At 38.4% G+C, this 19,254-nt stretch overlaps 1 long non-coding RNA gene across 1 annotated transcript in view; it reads left to right on the forward strand.

Annotated features, from left to right (window-relative positions):
* LOC103890132 (uncharacterized) overlaps nucleotides 1-10,859 on the forward strand; it is a 63,390-nt gene extending 52,531 nt beyond the window's left edge. The window contains exons 3-4 of the long non-coding RNA XR_654494.4: nucleotides 8,196-8,352; nucleotides 8,841-10,859. This is a non-coding gene — a long non-coding RNA (uncharacterized LOC103890132). The remainder of the gene's footprint in view (nucleotides 1-8,195; nucleotides 8,353-8,840) is intronic.
* The last annotated feature ends 8,395 nt before the right edge of the window (nucleotides 10,860-19,254 follow it).

Below are 19,254 nucleotides of genomic sequence, written 5' to 3' on the forward strand. Positions count from 1 at the left end.
AATACTTGAACAAAAATAATTGTTTTGGAAGGAAGGAGGGAAGAAAATATGATGCTGGGTTGACCACCAAAAATATTCACAACACTATGAAATTCATCTGTTCTTCAAAATAGCCATAGAAAATATAGGACTGATAATTGATAAATTTCAATGCATAGCTTTCCTTGAAGATATTCATTTGTAGCAGCTAAGTAGTGCAGTTAAAAGTCTGGACTCTGGATCTGAACGCTTGGGTGCAAATCCAGGCACTACCAAGTACCTGATGTATGATTTTAGACAATTAAATTCTTAGTTACTAATTACTTATATACTCTACCACAGTGGGTTGTGCAGATGCTGAAGTGAGATGATATTTCAGCTGGAACTGTCCTGGGCTAATAATAAGAACTCAATACATTTAAGCAAATATCATCACCTGCTTGCTTAGTACAAAATGCTTTTCTGCCAGTTAAGCTAAAATGAAGCTAGAACTTGTGATAAGAAATTTCCAGCTTAAAGATATCTTTGGGAATTGGCAGAATCGATATGAATTTAAAATGATTCCTTTTAAATACCCACTTTAGAAGTCTAGGTTTTGAAAATGCAATGAAGGCAGTAAAAAGAACATTCTTGATATGAAAGCATAACCAGAATATTAGAGTTTCCAAGGATAGACATTACTGAGCCCTTTCAAGGAACAGATGGACTTACATATGAATGAATGAAGTGATAGCCTAGGTATAATTAGTGGGAAGGCACAATGACACTGTTATTAGACTGGGGATATGTAGAATTAGAGAAGGCTCCAGACAACTTTCTTTCATTGCCCAAAAATCATTAAAGGAGGTTAGGGCTGGGAGAGCCAGGAGAACTAGCTTCCTAAGATGAGTCCATTGCTTATGCCAAATCACAGCCAGCCATTCTGTAGTTTTGCAAATCTCCCTCCAGAGAGAAGAAGAAGATAATTTTCAAAGCAGCTAAGCCCACATAACCACTAAAATGGAAATGAAATTAATGGAATAGTTTTTATATTCCCTCTCACACTCATCTACAATAAATCATGCAAAGCCACAGCATTTCTGCATTTATCACACAAATAGTCCCTTTCCTCCTGATGGCCATGCTTCTGTCTTTAAATACAGAGAAATAGATTCACTGCCTAGAGTCTGGGGAATGCCTGCATTTGCTCATAAACAGCTATGAAAGAATAATGCTTGTGCAGTCCAACTGGCACTTGCCTATGGGACTGTTAGACTGTGGGAGGATGTTCAAACGAGAGAAGTGCAGAAAAAGACTCAGCCTTCCTTATAGCTTGGGGCCCATCCAGCAACTGAAAGTGTACTGTTCCACTGTCAACTTTTTGAGAGAAGCCACATCGCAAAGCCATCCCTCTTTTCATCTTTCCCTGCCTAACTTATATTGAAAACTGAAAGGATCAGACCACTCAGGGGCTCTTGAAAAAAAGTACATTCGTCCGGAAGGAAACAAATGGAAAAGCTCTCCAAGAACAGTAAATATTCTTTGTACTGATGTACTACTTTCATCTGCAATTTAAAAGGGCTTTGTGTTTAAGAAAATGTCACTGTCATTCCCTACCAGAGGGCCAAGGTAAACCCACACACACAGGATGAAAGGACTCTCACTTGTCCTTCTTGGTCTTTAGAGTTTAAACTGCTCCTAGGTTGAAACTAAGCAAAGAAAAGGAATCTTGGATTGTAAATCAGAATGAAATTATTTGAAAACGGTGGATATTTCTCCAACTCAGGTGCATATGCTTCCTGGGGGGTCTGGCCTGATGTGCCTGGTGATATGTGAAATCTCAGGATAAATAAAATCTGTTTCAGGGGAATATCTGTTCCACCCGAAGGTTAGCATGTCAAGTAGAAATGCATTTGGCTGCAAGTAACAAAAACAATGGTTTAAATAAATAGGGGCTTAATTTGACCACATGATATCCCCAGAATTAGGTAATTGGTGCTTTTAGGGACTTAGATTCCATCTTTTCGTTCTCAGCAGCCAACCTTTAACCATCCTTAGCATATCAGCTTTTCCCCTATTTTTTGTCCTTTCATTCTATGACTTTTATACTTTCAGGGCCCAAGTCTGTGTACAAAGTGGAAAGAAGAGAACGGGTTGTTGAATAGTGCTTGCTGTCTCCATCCCCTTTTTAAGGAAAGCAAAACTTTCCAGAATACTCTCCATAAAAATTCCATTTCACTTTCAGTTTCCAGAATTAGATCATATTTCATTCTTAGTTGTAGGGACCATTACACATCAGAAGTCAGAATTTTCAAAAAAAAAAAAAAAGAAAGAAAGAAATCAAAATTGCCTCAATGGGCTTAGGACACTGATGACCCTGTATTTGGGGCTCATTTCACATTGCCATCTTTAACAAAATTAGGGTTCTTTCAACAGGAATAAAATGTCTATTTGCTACTCAATTAATGGGGTTAGCACCAGTGAATAATTGGGAATATTTTTAAAGCACTACAACACGGTAGTATACATAGTATGTCAAAATGTAAAATTTGCATTACATTTTACAATATTTGAAACAGCTGCATGATTTCAACATGCCACTGCAAACCCATGTTTGTGATAACTGGATCTCCCTCAGCCCTTGCCCTTGTCTGACCCACTTCCCGCCCAGTAACATGGTAATCTTTGAAAGGCACCCTCTGAATATGTTGCTCCCTTGCTTAAAATCCTTCAATACCATTCCAGCAGGGCAGGAATAAAGTCTAAAGTTTTCTTGTTACTTTCAAAATCCCTTAGAGTTTAGCATCAGACTTCTCTCCAGCTACATTTCTTACCATTCCTCCTCCTCACTTTTGAAGCTCCGATTGCTCAATTTTTCAACAGCACCAAGCTCTCTTGCCATTGAATCTGGTGCATGCTGCACCCTCTGTCTGCATCACTCTGCTCCAACTTCCTGAAATTCGTTTCCCCTGGCTAACTCCCTGCCATCTTTCCATCTGTTACTTCCTCTGGGAAGCCTTCTCTGATTCCCCCCAACAACATTTGATGCTCCTACTTTATGTTCTTCAACACACACTCATTGCATTTAGAGTTCTTTCTGAATATTGCTGTGCATTCCTCAGAATATGGAACTTTTCCATCTTCTCCATCTTGTTCACTATTTTTTCCTCCACACCTAGCATATTGCCTGGTACTCACTAGGTGTTCCATAAATATCTTGATTTTTAGTTTATTTCTAGTTGCTTGAAGTGTGTTGAAATAATCCCAACTTACTTATTTACTGCACACCAATTATACAGCGGAAGCTCTATTGTTTCTTGAAGAGTTTGAATAAACAGATAAACTAGAAATGAAGAAAGGAACATAGGGTATCAGAAGTGGAGAGAAATTCGACCAGTGGTCAAATGAGGCAGAGATGTCCCCATCATTAGAAGATTTAGTGGAGGATAAGCATTTTATCCCAGTCACGCCTATAAAAACTGCCTTTCTTTTTTATAAGCAAGGCTTTTATTTTGCTTGTGACTTGTTTTGCAAAGAGCTCTGTCCTCTCATATTTAAGGATTTGTTGTTGTTTTGTTGTGTTTTCCTCCAGGTTTACAAGTGAGGGTGTGAGGCTTAGAATACTCATTTTTGTGGTGTTTCTTCTCTAAATTCTCTGATCTTTTTTTTTTTTTTTTTTTTTTTTTTTGTGAGCCTTGTTAACATCTCTCTCAGGCAGGCTGGAACCATGTAGAAGGAATGGTGGCACCTGAGAGTTCCCAGGTACCATGCTTGTTATTGATACTTCCAGATTCATGGTTCATGTTTCAGAAGGAGGACAGGCAGAGAAAGGATCATCTGAGCTCTCTGATCCAGCCATATCTAAACCCAGAAGCTCCTCTGGACTTCCCAGGTTTATGAGTCAGCAAATGTCCTTTTTGCTATAGCTCTTTTAAATTGAGATTTTGTCATTTACAAATAAATAGTGAATACAGGATTTGAAATGAGAAATGCAATAGTTGATTGACTTGATGTCTCATGTCAACCCCTGTGGTTCACGGTGGGAAAAGTTATTCCTACCCAAACCACTGAAGACTCCATTATCAGAAAATGGAGAATTTCAGGAGACAAAAGCAAATAAAACAAAGGTGTCTATTTTGTCCATGTGACATTGATACCAAAGCAGGGAAGGGAAGTGCTGGGAAGAGAAGGGCGTGATCCCTGGAGAGGGCTCCACACCCTGCCTGTGCCCACAGACCCAGGTGAGGATGGGCACTCCTGCCTTCATGCCCAAGTGTTGCATTTCCCAAGACTACCCTGGCCTGCCACGCCCCCATCCTGCGCCTATTGTGCCTATAAAAACTCCCAGTCCCTAGCAGGCAGACCCACAAGTCGATGGACGTCGAGAGGAACACATGGGTGGAAGAAGACACAAGTGGCTGAATATTGAGAGAACGTCAAGGGGAACATGCTGGCAGAAGAGCACAGGACAGAAGACGGCATGCCAGCAGGCCATTGACTGGCGGAAGAATGTGGACTTTGGCCAGGGCAGTCAGAGGAGAGCCCGGGCCACTGAGTGGTCTGACTCCAGGGGAAAACCACCTTCCCACTCCATTACCCTTCTGGCTCCCACATCTGTTGAGAGCTACTTACACTCAATAAAACCTTGCACTCATTCTCCAAGCCCACGTGTGATCTGATTCCTCTGGTACACCAAGGCAAGAAACCCCGGGATACAGACAGCCCTCTGTCCTTGCGATAAGGCAGAAGGTCTAATTGAGCTGACTAATGCAATCTGCCTACGGAAGGGTAAACTAAAAGAGTACCCTGTAACACAGCCCACTGGGGTTTCAGCTGTAAACATTCATCCCTAGTCATTGCCGTGGGGTTGGAGCCCCACAACCTTCCTGTCTGCATGCTCCCTTAGAGGTTTTTGCAGTGGGGCATGTAAGAAGCGAGTCACTTCCCGTCGCGTTGCCCTGAGAGGGGGACAAGGGAACCTTTCCCATTTCAACACGTCTCTTTGTCACTGCAGCTTTAGCTAAATTCATAAAATTGCCTTTATTTCTGGGACCTGGAACTTTCTTTGGGACAGTGGAAGTGGACAACTTTCTGAAAATTAATTTTCCAAATGTTCGTTTCCTAAGGCTAGTTCACTGATAACCAATTTGTCAAAAGCCAATTGTAAGCTTTAATTTAAACTCAAAAGTAAATAAAATAAATCAGAATTACCCAAAATATAACATATAATAAATCAAGACTAAAGAAAAATGTCCATATTAGTACTGAGAATTTAGTGCCAAGCAATAAAATGTATATTTTTCTGAATATTTTATTTGATACCCAAAGATGAACATTTCTGTTAAGAGGGTTAAGTCTTTTAAAATTTTTACAAAATTACAATGAGCAAATTTGGTATATTTGGCCAATTGATCATTCAATGACTAAGCTTCTTCCCTTGGGCAAGACCTAGAATAGGTGTCTGGAACCACTGATGTTCTTCACAGGCTTATTTGAAACACTTGAATTTATACCAATAAGCAGGTTTGTTTTGTCGATACGGCAAGAGGTCCAATGCAAGTGGAAAAAAAAAGTGCAAAAGAGGACCCCTCCCATAGGGAAAGGTCTGTACAGGCCACAGACATTCAACACTGCCTTCCCTTCACTCCACTTGCCAAGTCTCTGATCTGATATTAAGCTGCCACATTTTTGAGATAATTTCCGTCTTTTATAAACACTGTGTTGTGGTTAAAGGGTCTGTTTTCCAAGACTGACTCAGTCTTTTACTGACAGTGAATTCGTGTAAGTCAGAAGAAGCTGTTATGCTGTAGTAGGGAATCCCTCCCAAGTCCTAGCATCTTAATGCAACCATGTTTTGTTCCTTGCTCATGTTCCATGCCCGATGTAATTGTCATCACTGACAGATCCTATAGGAGCTATATTAACATACAGCTATACTACCTGAACTCCTGGCTTCTTTGGACAGCTCAGCAGAGGATGAGGGGGCACAGAAAATCAAACAAAGGCTCTTAAATACTTCCATTTGAAAGTAATAGTTCTCGTCCACTCACATTCCACTGGCCGAAGCACATCATGAAGCTACACTGCACTTCAAGTGGGCAGGGGATTGTAGTCCTCTTTGTCCCTGATTAGAAGAGAAATGAATGTTGGCAAACATTAGTATTAACAAACACAGAAAATTAATTGTTCTGTGTCTCTGTTAACTCATCTGTAAAATGAGGATGATAATATCCATGTCATAGAGCTATTTATGAAATGGAAAATGAACAAATAAATATACAAAGCCTAGCATTATACTTGGTAGACACAAAACAATAAAATTAAGTATGATTATTATTATTAGCATTAATATTTATCTTCAGGATAGACTATTACATTGAGTAGCATCACTCCAGGTCTTTTAAAAAAGTATTTCCTACATAAGATCAGATTAATTTTCTTTGGAATAAGTTGCATAATCACTAAATTTGTTTCTTCTTTTCTGTAAATGACATCATCACCTACCCATTTACTCAAGCTAGAAATTTTGGCATTATCCTTGATGCCCCTCTTTCCTTACCTCCCTAATTCAATCAATTCACCAGGTCCTGTGAATTCTGCTTTATGAATAATTTTCCACCCCACTGTTCTCACCTATTCCACACTACCATCATTGTTATGTACTGAATTTTTGTGTTCCTTCTTCCCAGTCCAAATTTCTATGTTGAAGCCCTAACTTCCAATCTGACAGGGAGAGATGAGGTTTTTCAGGGGGAAATGGGACCTTTGGGAGATAATTAGACTTATATGAGGTCACAAGGGTGGAGTCACCATGATTGGATTAATGTCCTAATAAAAAGAAAAAGATATACTGAGCTCTCCATCCTCTATGTGAGGACATAGCAAGAAGGCGGCCAAATGCAAGTCAGGAAGGGAACCCTCACCAGAACCTGACCAGCCTGGCACCCTTGGGCTTCCAGCCTCCAGAACTCTGAGAAATAAATGTCTGCTTTTAAAGACACCCATTCTATACTGTTTTGTTATGGCAGGCCAACCTGATTAAGGACAATTGTCTTTTCCATAGACTACAGCAACTCCCAACTGGTTACCCCAGTATTCATTCTGCTCTTCTCCAACTTGTATTCACATAGGAGCCACAGTGATTTTTTTTTTTTAGCTTAGAGATGATTAAGCTTCTCTCTGGATGATATCCTTTAATGGTTTCTCATTTTATTTTTTACCAAGGCCTGCAAAGTTCTCTATGGGTATGAGCAACCATTCTGCGTAAAATGACATTCTAGTTCCCCAGGGATGAGGGAGTCATCCATATGAGACTCCCTACCTTGAATTTCTACAACTACTTTTACTATTTCTTAAAGAGAAGATGGGTTGGTGGACAGGTAGAAGAGGAAAGAGAAAGTTTGGGGAATCCCATCAAATATTTCCTGCTCCTTTTTGTCTCCTGAGTACCTTCCTGATGAAGAAGTGGTTCAAACAGTCTCTAGTTAGGTGTTTGAATCTGAAAGAAGAAATGACAACGTCTTTCATTTTGTGCTTCAATTTCAATTCGTTGTTAGTGGCTTCTCAAAGGATTAAGGTGAGAAGGTTAAATGGGGCTCAGTGTGAAAAAGCATTGAAATTATTTAGTAATGTCTGCCACTGGTGAGAAAGTAGTGAAGAGTGACTGGTTTTGTCACCATCATCTCAGCCTTCCAACCTGGATGATAGCCTTTCTCTGACATCTGAGGAATCATCTTCCTTTGAAGAGCTTTGTCTCAAAAACCATTAGAAATACTAGTGATCACTTACTTTCTGAGAGTGTCAGAAGATTTAAATGCTGATAAAGCTTAAAGAAAGTGCATCATAATGCTAGACAGGTGTGACATTCATTCCTTGTCTTGTAATTTGCTTTCACTGCTGGAAATTTTTATTTCTCTCTTATGTGGAACAAGAGTAACAACAATATTCTGGTTCAAACAGAACCTTTTTATTCAAAGGTCTTATGGTGTGATGGGTAAAAACTTGGGAAATGCCTGTGGGAAATTAGCAGCACAACTTGCTTACTCGTTTTCAGCCTATTAAAATTTTCCTGAAACTTATAAACGGAAAGATGTTTTGTTCCCAAGCGTCTGCTTGTATGTTGCTTCAGTTTTTAGAAATAATTCAAGAAAGTAAGCACAGGACCTGAGAAGTCTGCAGAAAAGTTTCAACTAAGATGAAAAACTCAGTTAACTTTATTATTTTGTTTCCTTACAAAGCCCATGGATCATACCACACTGTTCTTTCTGCAAAACAATTGAGAATTACCAATAATTGGGACTGTTTACATTCAATGACATCATGACAGAAGCAGCTTTATTATATTGCAGAGGGATGATTAATACATGATGGGGATTGAAGATTGCATCGCAGCAGGTAAGCCTCTTGTCTGATATGTCATTTCACTGATTACAAAGGAATGCAAATTATATAAACAGAAATAATGTTTTTCTCTTATGCTAATTTTAGCCTAGCCCACCTGTGCATTTTCAATTAACTGGAGAAAAGTGAATAATATTAGGTTTGCTAAGGTAGATTTCTGCCTTGTCAGCCCACCATATCTGATATTAAATGCAGTTATATCTTATTTAAACTCCATTTTTAACCTTTTTTTAATTCCTGAAAAGATAAAGTTCAAGCAAATTACTTATATGAGCTATGAGATTTAGGAGACGTGGCATGATTTGGGTAAGGTAAAAGGCTTATCTTTCTTGACAAATTGTACAAATTAGAGCAATATTCTTGGCTATTTGACTATTGTGATATTGTCATTTCCTAGGCTTGTGCTTGTTTGCAACAGATCTTTAATACCTAATATTGCTAGTTGCACAACATATCAATACTCTCCTTTGCCTCTATCACAGGCAAAGGCAAGAGGCAATAAAGATTAATAATTTTAGATTTCCACAGTAGCAAGAACGGGAAAAAGGTGTCATCTGAAATGCCAACTTCAAGCATTTGCAGTGATTTCCTGGAACCCTACGTGACAAGTCCAGATTCAGTGGGAAAGACTGTGAGGATCCATTAGCAATGTTTACGATGGGCAAGTCTTGTGGTGGGGTTACCCTCCTTGCGTTAGAATTTGCAGTCTTCTATTAGGCCATTAGTCTTTGAGAGCAAAAACTGTATGTATCTCATTTTTGTAGCCCCAGTGCCAGGCACACAATAGCTGCTCCAAAAGCAAAGGACATGGAATCTGAATCAGGCTGCTTGGGTTTAATGGCTGTCTTTGTCGCTTACTAGCTGAGTGAATTTGTCATGTTTATAACTTAATTGTGGTTCAGTTTCCTTCTCTACAGAAAAGGCATGAGTTCCTCATTCATAGAGTTATTATAAGGGTTAAATAAAGTCATGTATATCCAAAGCTTAGCATAGTGCCTGGGACATAGTAAATACTTGAGGAATGCAGGTATAAATTAACATAGGAATGAATAACATTGCAAGGAAACAGAGAGAAGGATCCTAAACAGTCCTGCTGGTATATTCATTTATGATTCAAAAATCCTCAATTGTTAAAATCTGTGTCAGAACCTTATTATTCCAGGTTGTTGGTAAATGTGAGGACACTTCTGGGTTTGGAAGTAGAACAATAAATTGAGAGGCCAAAGAAGCTGCAAATAAAAATTGGCTTCTCTGGGAAAATGATTTTCACATTTATACCTACCTGCCTTTTGTCCTCCCATGCGTTTCTCCAGATGTGATACCAATGTGATACAATTGTTGTTTATTCCTTCTTTGACAATAGCAAGATAGAGTGCGCCTGCCAGTGAGGGCTTAAAATATAGCTCCAGAGACATTCACCACTACTTCCTGCCTCCATGGTTACACATTCCCTTTCACAAATAAAACATGGCCTCATGCTTCATGCTGAGCTTGCATTTTACACACATTATTTGGATCTTCTCTGCAAACCTATGAAGTGGGCATGGTAATCTTCCTTTACAAATAGAGAAACTGAGGCCTCAGATGGGGAGCAATTTCCCTTTAAAAAACTTTTATTGTCAAGGTCCAAATGGCTGATGATTCATGCCATAGACATCCCAAACCAGCTGGTAGGCAGAGCTCTTGCCATTCCAAATGGAAACATGGAACAGACACAGATCACCTGGCCACACAGACCTCAGCTCTAAAGACAGATGACTACTTACCTGTTAAAGTTTCCTGTGCACTATTTTTTAAAATCTAGAGATAGATAATAAGTAGGTTAAGTTACATTTTAAATTAGCCCATGAACATTTGAGAACAGAATCATTTTTAGAATCTTGATTCTGAGATTCACTGTTGGGCTTAAGTCACTGCTTCTGTGATGGTTGGTTTTGGGTGTGAACTTGACTGTATTAAGGGATACTTATCTGGGAAAGCATTATTTACTCTCCATGCTTCAGTAGATACTGAGCCCTTCCCTCTTCTGCTGAAAGGGAAACCCAGGTGGTTTCGCGTTTGATTAGAATAATTGGGCTGCCCCAGGTGTATCCGTGAGGGTGCTTCTGAGGGAAACTGGGACTAAATGAAGAAGATCCGCCCTCCATATGGGCAGGCACGATCCAATCAGCTGGGGGCCCCAAACAGAACAAAAAGGCAGATAAAGGGCAAAGTCTCCCTGGAGAAGAGACCTGCCTGTAGACAGACATCAGAACTCCAGTTTCTCCAGCCTTTGGGCTCCAGGACTCACACCAAGGTGCCACCGGGCTCTCTGACCTTTAGCTTTGGACTGAGAATTACACCATAGAATGCCCTGGTTCTGAGGCCTTCAAACTCAGACTGAGCCACGCTACAGGCTTTCCAGATTGTCCAGCATGCAGAAGGTCTGTTGTGGGACTTCTCAGCCTCCATAAGCAAGTAAGACAATTGCCTCTAATAAATCCTTTTTCATATATCTCTCTATACATCTGTAGTTTCCGTCTCTGGAGAGAACCCTAACTAAAACCCATTCTCGAAGGTAACATGCATAAGAATTGCCTGGGGCAGGGGGATGGAGTCTTGCTAACATGCACATTGATTCAGAAGAGGTAGGGCCTAGGATTTTCTGTAGTTCTGAAACACTTCCAGGTGATATTGATGCTGATGGACAAGGCGCACACTATCAGTTTTCAGTCAGGCTTCCACAAGTGCTTTCTACAGGTGTCTTGCATCAGAATACGCACACATGAAGAGAGTCTGCTTTAATTGGTTGGTGGGTCTCAGGTGGGTCTGGAGAGATCAGGGGAAGCTGCCTGTTTAAAATGCATTCAGGTGATTCAGCTACATATTAACAAAGCATTGTGACATTAATGAAAGTGTTTTCCAAACTTGCTCCATCATTAGAACCACCTGCTAGTTAAAAGGCACTGATTTCCCAGGCTCTCCCCCTTACAGACTCAGTTTGAAAGATCTGGCTTATCTCATTTTGATCTATGCAATTCCTGATAATTCCTGAGGTTATGGAACTTGTCCAAAATCAAAAGTAGTAAATAGTAGTCTCAGGTATATGTGTAGACTAATGGAGAAGTGTCAGAGGAGAAGAAATAGTAAATGAGAGACAAACAGGGAATTAGAGACTTCATCGAGAGACATTTGCATGAGTGGACCTAGAGTACTCAGTGCCACTGGGCTAGCTTTGGAAGGCTTGCTCACCCAACAGAGTTGTGCAGTGGCTCCTCCACAGTGTGCCTGGGCTTCAGGAAGGCAAGAAGCAGGACTTGCGTTCAGACTGGTGCAGGCTAAGCTTGAGACAAGACAGCCACATGGACTCATAACTGCATGGAGAACTTCAGTGAAGGAACTTCTAGTCTCTACCATACTGGTAACACCTGCCTTGTTTTTGTTGTTGTTGTTGTTGTTTTTGTTTTTGTTTTTGTTTTTTTTGGTAAAAATAACCTGTACAAACATAATGGGAAATCATGTTCTAAAAATATAACTTTCCTAGTAATCCTCTACCCTTCTGTATCAATTTAAGTCAATTATAATCCTTTTTGTCCCCCAGTTTTTACACGCACAAATTTTCTAATGTTGGCAAGACTGTTATTTCAGAGAGAGGTGAGACTTATTAAAGGTATCTTAAGGGTCTAAACTAGTAGCGATATATAGAAGTTAGTGGAGGACAGATTTCTGTGGACAGAGTAAGGGAGAATGGTATAAAATACTCACATAATAATTAGACCAGAGAGAGCAAAAGTATTTTATCTTTTATTGCTAGCCCCAATCTATTATTGATCATCTAGGAAACTGTGTAGGGAAGTATTCTAAGCTGATATCTAATCAGTGTTTTTAAAAGATCTTGGTAGCCAAGTCTTTTGTGTATTATATCTAGTAAGAATTGTTTCACAGTTGTTTTCTAATTGTACTCTGGGTGAATATGCGCTAGAGTCTGGGTGAATGTGCATCACTATGCCTGGGGACTTGGTGAGGAGGATGATGCCTGGGGACTTGGTAAGGAGGAACCAGAAATTCCTCCTTTGTTATTAATATTCTTAATAAAACTTGATTTTCATGGTTTGGGCCTGGCTCTGTTGAAATGATGTTTATGGAGTTTAAGAACTAGAGCAGAACAAACAATCCTACCATAGACGCCCTTCCAGAGGGAAAAGGGATGAATGAGGTCATGCTTCTTGGCTGGTATTAGTCACCCATTCTCTGTAGAACTCAAGGTGTTGCTCCTCCAAAACCAAATAACGTTAGAGTCTCCACCTGTCATCTGAAACCACAGCACTCAGCAGAAGGCCCAGCCTGTCAGCTAATATCCATGACCCTCATTCAGTGCCTGCTGACTCTTCCAGTTCATTCTGCCCGCTCACCCCTAACCTCCACAGACCCATCTGGTTATGGTCATCCTGCTTCAGTTGTCTAGTTAACTCCCCCCCAAAAATGATTTGAATCTTCATACCAATCAAATCTTCTAATTCCTCTGTCCCTTCCTTCTCTCCTGCCTTCGACCCCATCTGTCAGATCCTGGGACTCAATTATCTTTCCATAGTTTCGGTCTCCTTTCTTACCCCTGCAAAATTTAGATTTTACATCAATTTTAAAATGGGAGAGAAAATAATTTTTAAAATGAAGTAAATGGCCACTACTCATTACCTACTTGTTCTAGACTTTCCCATATAAGGATAGTTCTAGATGCTTTCTTACAGATTTTGAATTTAATTATACTGAGATTCAAGAATACAATTAATATTTTGATTATTTGTTAAAACTTGTTATAGTAGTTAATCTTAGCAAATGTTTTATTGGTGGGCTTCAGATTAGTATGAATTCATTAATAGTTACACAAAATTTGCATAATGCAAATAAGTTGTTTATCTTTAATTCTTTTTGTCAGCTTTATCTCTCAATTACTGAGAGCTATGTGAAAGCCTAAGGGTATGTTGGTAAATTGTCGATTTCTTCTTAATTATAATCAGGTTTAGAATCAATGTATCATCTTGCTAACTGAAACTCTGTGATTATGTGATCTTCCTTGTCCCTAATATTTTTTACCTAAATGCTATTTTGACTGATATAAATACAAACTCCCCAATTGTTTTTTCAGCTAGTTTTTAGTATATGCTTTCCATCCATTTTCCTATCAACCTTTTGATTTTCCTAAGTTTTAGCATGTTCCTTCGTGGCATAAAGTAGAATTTAAATCTATCTGCCTTTCAAATGACAATATAGTTGATCAATCTTAGATGTGATTACTGTTGTTTTAAACTTTATTTCTATTGTCTCATTTAATGTTTTTGCTTTTTGTATTAGTTTTTAGAAGCTTTTCTGACTCCTTCCTTGCTTCATCTTTTATTTTTGAAAATTCCATTTCTTTCTCTACTATTTTGAAAATTACATAACCCATCTTTTCTCTCAAACTTGACATTTCCCTATGTATTCTTAATTTTTTTGAAGCCTGAAGTCAATCAAAACTTGACTTTCCTCCTGAGCAATATTGAAACCTTAGAATGTTTGAATTCTAAATGTCTAAATTCCTTCAAGTACATATTTTAGAAGATTGTTTAAAGAAGATTTGTTGTGCTGAACTCTATTTTTGTTTATCTGGAAATATCACTTGGCCTTAAGAGATTTTTGCCAGAGACATTTCTGTTCTAATTGACAGCTATTTTCACCTTGGGGCATATTATTTGAACATTTTATTTGTTATTGTTGTGGGCCTTTTTCCTTACTTCAGCTAGAGATGAGGGTCCTTATCACACAGCCATGAAAAATTAGGCTTGCAGACAACTTGAAGGGTAAGGCAGGCTTTTATTGGGTTGAAAAGGAAGAAAAGGGGAAACGGACTCTCAGCAGAGTGAAAGCCCTGCTAGTACTAGTACATGCTTCACTCCTTGAAGATGGAGTCCCGAGTTCCACCCAGGAAGAGGAGGGTCAGGCTCCTTCCCGTTACAAAGGGCCGGAATTTCCGTGGCTCAGTGCATATTCCTCCAAGTGTGCAGGCCAGCTGGAGTTTCCCTGGGGACCCCCTTCCCACCTGGCTGTCTCATTATTATGAACGTTTTCTGATTTCCATTGTTACTTTAAAGAAATCTTCTAATTATTACTCCTTTGATAAATGAATATTTTTTAGCTGCTTTTAAGATCATTTTCTTCAGTGTTCTATAGTTTCACTACACATTTCTAGCTATTGATTTGTGATTTACTTTCTCAGAACTCCTTGTGCTTCCAGGATTGGAAATTTCATGTTTCTTTTTTTTTTCTTAGCCATTATTTTGGTGAATGATCCATGTGCAGTTGAAATATGCAGTCTGACATGTGTTGTAATGTTCTATACATGTCAGCTAGATCAAGTTGTTTGATACTGTTGTCCAAATACTTAACGATTACTAATGTTTCTATTTTTTCTCTCAATTTTTGAGAGGAGTATTAATCTCCAACTATAATTGTAGATAGATCTATTTTTCCTCTTAGTTTTGTCAGTGTTTTGAAATTGTTAGGTGCATATACACTGAAGACTTTTATGTCCTTTTTATAAACTGACCCTTTATATCATAATTAAATACTTTTTATCTGCAAATTATTGTAACCCAAAGTCTAATAGGTCTATGTCTTATATAAATCAATGTTCTCATTATTAGTGTTTACATGCTATTTTTTTTTATCCATTTACTTTTAACCTAATTGTGTTATATTTAAAGTACATTTCTTTCCTACAGGATGTAGTTGAGAGTTGATCTTGCTTGGGACAACTTGTCGTTTGAAATTGATCCGAAAGGTGTAACCAGTTTACCAGCCAGATTATAATCTTTTTATTTGGTGATTAGGAATTTGAGACTAGGAGAGAGAACGTGACTTGGTCAAGATCACACAGCTAGTAATTGCAGGTAAGAGAATAGATTTAGGTACATGATGCTCAACTCTGTGGTAATCTTGTTGCTACACAGACCTTGTCTCATTGTCTTCATTGATGTTGGAGGGTTTCCTAGTTTCTCCACTTCTGATTTTCAAAGTTGTGTTTCAACATCATGGTCAGTAGGATGAAAGCCATTGTTCTGGATTCATGGAAAGCCTTTGATTTTGCCTGCTTTAGTGACTTGTTCAGGATATTCAGTCCTTAGCATTAAGCAACTCCTCTTTCAGCTTCAAAGATTTTGGATAACTTCAAAACCTTTGTAGTATAAAACCATGCAGTTCAAAGGCCAAGTGTTCCTTTAAAGGAAGGAGAAAAGTCTACCCAGATGCACACTTGGCCCTTGACCTCTTTTGATGTTTCTCCTTTGAGAATGCAGATCCTATTGATTTTTCAGCCCTTCCATACTGAAAGGGCTGCAGAAATTTCTCTCAAATCCTCCATTTATTTCTGCATCTATTTAAAATGAAAAAAAAAACCACTTTAAAAATCTTTCCTGAATGAGGTGTTTGCTATTTTTTTGTTAAAGGTTGTCGTCATGGATAGAAAAACTGTTGCCTGTCTTTTTGAAGTTGAAATTACGAATTGTTCAGAAATTAAGAAAGTTCACTTTCTAATTTACTTAAATTTGCACTTACTGTATCTGAGCTACAGTATTCACCTACAGGTGACTATCAGCTATACATACACATGGGATTCAACTGATACACCATATGGTCTTAGAGCTGAATCTTAGTGGAGAGACATCTGCTTTCTACTTTTGTCTTTGACTATTCAGTAGCCATTTGATCTTGTGCAAGTAACTTCACTTGAGTTAGTAACTTAATCCTTTGTCTCAGTAGCCACACATGTTAAATAAAATGTTTGACATTTCCTGTCTCTGAGATTTCATTCTTCAGCTGTATTTTATTGCTAAATGTTTAAAAAGCAGCACTTTTTTTGTGTAACTATTTTTGTGCAACATATAAAACTGTAAATTTTGCCCCAAGCTGAAATTATAAACATCCCAGAATCTCTTCTATAATTTAGCATGTAGTCTCTCCTAAACTCAACACATTGTTTTCATTATTTTTATACCATTGCTCAACTAACTTTGGGAATTTGGGGAGGGATACCTCATACAGATCAATGTGCATGCTTTTCAGAAAACACACTTCATTTTCTTTGTCATTGGCCTTTCCTAATCATGTCAGCAATGTACATGTAGACTATGCTACTGCAGTGGTGGGGGCGGGAGTCAGTGCCAAAGATAGTTTACTGATGGCAACATTGTCTGCATGAAATGGAATCTGCTAAGAGTGGGGAAAAAAATCATGTCCTTCAAAATAATGCCTTATTTGGGAGAGTGTTCATGGTGAGCTTTGAAGTAAACTTTGATTTGAAACTTGGCTGCCATGAATTAGCTTTACATCCAAGGAATAGAGACTTGGCTAACTTGACTAAGCTTTCATTTCTTTATATCCAAATAGGAATAACAGAATCTAATTCTGCATGTTTGCTATATGGTTAAATGACTTAATGTATGGTGAAGAACATCTTATGTCTGGTATATAGGTCACATTCAAATGTTCATTCCTTTTTTTGTTGTTACCCCTTTAAAAAGTCACACATGGCTGTAGTCATCAATTATGATTCTCAAAAAGTTTTTTTTTTTAACATATGAATTACTGCTTCAGGCTATCTAGTTCCTTCTCTTGAAGCAGAGTCATAGGATTCATAACTATGAAAGAGAAATCTGCCCGGAATATGTGAAGGGAATTTGGAGGACACATTGGGAACTGCATGGATCTCAGTTATAGGAAATATTACCCAACATGACAGGGACTGAAAAGAAGCAGGTAGCCCCCACCTTTTTTTTTCCCTGTCTTTTTCTGGACTATCTATGCTTTCATCTCTATTTGTCTTTGAGATTGCTCTATTCTTTTATTTACAGATCTGAGTTGGACACAACTTTATTTCCTTCTTGAGTTGCATGTTTCTTTTCTATGACATAGCACTTTTCTATTTTTTTTTCCTATCTGACTTCATTTTCTCAGTATTGCCTTGCTGCTTTCTTTTCCTCTGTCAGACCTGCATGTTTATATGTACTAAGGGCTTGGGTCTCACCCCTGTTATTCTCCAAACACATGTTTTCCCAGGATGGTTTGATCTACTGCATTGTTCATTACCTCTCAGATTGTTTTCTGCCCTCCCTAGTCTCTGAGCTCTAAGCCAACATATCCAACCTCATACTTGATATATGCAGATGAATGTCTAATAGGTCCCTCAACTTGAACAGGCCAAAACAGAATTATTGGTCCCCCAATCTCCTCCCATCAACTCTGTTTCTTGCTTGTAATTCAGAGAACCCAGTTTCTCAAAAGCCAGAGAATCATTCTTATTTATTTCTTCCCTTTACCATCACATGAAACTCACCAGCAATTTCTAATGAAAACAAATGTAATCTGAAGCCATTTTTACCTTTCTGTTTCTACTCTGGTCACCTATATGGGCAAAATCATCATCTGTCCCCTAAACTTTTACCATGCCTCTTAATTTGTCTTCATATAGCTATTGTTGTCCCCTTAACAAAATTCACCCTCCATATCTCTTACTAGAGGGATAGTTTTAAGATTGAAAACCTTCTCCGATCATTCCCCTGCTTAAAACTCTTCAATTGCCTCTTATTACATTGAGAATAATGGCTAAGTTTTTTTTATTCTAGCACATCAGGCCCTACCTGATAAGATTTCTGTGACTTCTATAACCTAAAATGAATGGTGTCTTTCCTTTCTTCACTATAATACTCTGGATACCTTCCGGGCTTTCATTTTATTCCTTTATTTCTCTTTTATTATTTTTAAAATAGGCAACACTCTTGAAAGCATCAAGGAATTTGTATTTTGTCTCTGGCTCAAGTCCCCACCCCATGGATCTTTGCAGAGCTATCTTTTCATATTATGAGACCATTACCAGAAAACTCAGAAGAATAAACTAAAATGATAAAGGTTAGCCAAAGGAGTGGTGTAAGGGTGTGAGAGCATGAATGCAATTACTGAGTTTATTTTTAATAATCTTATTTTGAAAATATAAATTTAAAAATACAATTATGTCAATGATAAATGTAATCCAAAATTAAAAACAAGCAGAAGTCACTAGCAATACACAATGGGAAATGGAAATTAAAAAGCAATTTCAGGGACTTCTACTTATAGACATGATGGAGTAAGAAAGACCAGATTCCTTCTTGCTTTAAATAATAAGAAAATAGATAAAACATATAAAACAATGGTTTGCATACAATCATCGGAAAACATAGTACAGGAATGTGATCCCAGAGCAAAGAGAAGAAGCAGAAAGTTTCCAAGTAATAACACAGGAGACAGAATTCAAGAGGCCAATAAGGCAGATATTTGTTGAGGCAGAACACCAGAGAAGATGGAATTCATAGAGGGCATTCTGGTAATTTGCAGAAGCATCCCCTCTTGTTTTTGGCTGAGTACTGGTTTTAGAGTGTATGAAAGGGAACTCGGTAAGGGCAGTGATATAATTTTTGGGAAGCAGTTTAATAATGCTAGGAGCTCCTTGCAAGCTGGGAATATTTTCTGTTCTAATGAGTTTGGAAAGGCCTCCTTATACATGGGCATTAGTTCAAGTCCTTGCATAGTTACAACTTCAGTATTTGGGATAAGTTAGCCATAGACCAAAGGCTGCCTTAGGATCTGTCTCAACAAAGCTTAAAGGCAAGCCTTAATAGATTAAACTGTTTCAGAGTAACTTTACTAGAAAAATTCCCATAATGTTTAAAGGAATAATAAAAAATTACCAGGTCAGGTGCAGTGGCATACACTTGTAGTCTTGGGAACTTGGGAGGCTGAAGCTGGGGGTCTTTTTGTTGTTATTTTTTAAGGTAGGGTCTCATGCTGTTGCCCAGGCTTGAGTGCAGTGGTGCAATCATGGCTCACTGCAGACTCAACCTCCCAGGC

The sequence above is a fragment of the Pongo abelii genome, chromosome 2 (assembly GCF_028885655.2).
Source record: "Pongo abelii isolate AG06213 chromosome 2, NHGRI_mPonAbe1-v2.0_pri, whole genome shotgun sequence".
Classification (NCBI taxonomy): domain Eukaryota; kingdom Metazoa; phylum Chordata; class Mammalia; order Primates; family Hominidae; genus Pongo; species Pongo abelii.